Source organism: Arachis duranensis, chromosome 3 (assembly GCF_000817695.3).
Source record: "Arachis duranensis cultivar V14167 chromosome 3, aradu.V14167.gnm2.J7QH, whole genome shotgun sequence".
Classification (NCBI taxonomy): Eukaryota; Viridiplantae; Streptophyta; class Magnoliopsida; order Fabales; family Fabaceae; genus Arachis; species Arachis duranensis.
Genome location: NC_029774.3, coordinates 108,273,406 through 108,274,256, shown reverse-complemented (window position 1 = coordinate 108,274,256; position 851 = coordinate 108,273,406). Strand labels below are relative to the sequence as shown.

At 42.2% G+C, this 851-nt stretch overlaps 1 non-coding gene across 1 annotated transcript; it reads right to left on the bottom strand.

The window, feature by feature from the left end:
• Positions 1-509: 509 nt before the first annotated feature.
• Positions 510-617, bottom strand: LOC127746327 (small nucleolar RNA R71). The gene has a single exon (XR_008007947.1). It is a non-coding gene; the product is annotated as a small nucleolar RNA R71 (small nucleolar RNA).
• Between the last annotated feature and the right edge of the window lie 234 nt (positions 618-851).

Genomic DNA, 851 nt, shown 5'->3' with positions numbered 1-851 from the left:
TTGAGGCTGACCCTGAACCTGAAAGGACCTTGAAGCGAAAGCTAAGAGAAGCTAAAGCACTACCCTCTGTAGAGGACCTAGCAGAATTCTTCAAAGAAGAAGACATGGCAGCCGAAAACAACAACAATGCCAACAATGCAAGGAAGGTGATGGGTGACTTTACTGCACTTACTCCCGACTTCTATGGGAGAAGCATCTCTATCCCTGCCATTGGAGCAAACAACTTTGAGATTAAGCCTCAATTAGTTTCTCTAATGCAACAGAATCGCAAGTTCCATGGACTTCCATTGGAAGATCCTCATCAGTTTTTAGCTGAATTCTTGCAAATCTGTGACACTGTCAAGACCAATGGGGTTGATCCTGAGGTCTACAGACTTATGCTATTCCCTTTTGCTGTAAAAGACAGAGCTAGGATATGGTTGGACTCACAACCTAAAGAAAGCCTGAACTCTTGGGAAAAGCTAGTCAATGCCTTCTTGGCAAAGTTCTTTCCACCTCAAAAATTGAGTAAGCTTAGAGTGGAAGTCTAAACCTTCAGACAGAAGGAAGGTGAATCCCTCTACGAAGCTTGGGAAAGATACAAACAATTGATCAGAAAGTGTCCTTCTGACATGCTTTCTGAATGGAGCATCATAGGTATCTTCTATGATGGTCTGTCTGAACTGTCCAAGATGTCATTGAACAGCTCTGCTGGAGGATCTCTTCATCTGAAGAAGACGCCTACAGAAGCTCAAGAACTAATTAAAATGGTTGCAAATAACCAATTCATGTACACTTATGAAAGGAATCATGTGAACAATGGGACGAATCAGAAGAAAGGAGTTCTTGAGATTGACACTCTGAATGCCATA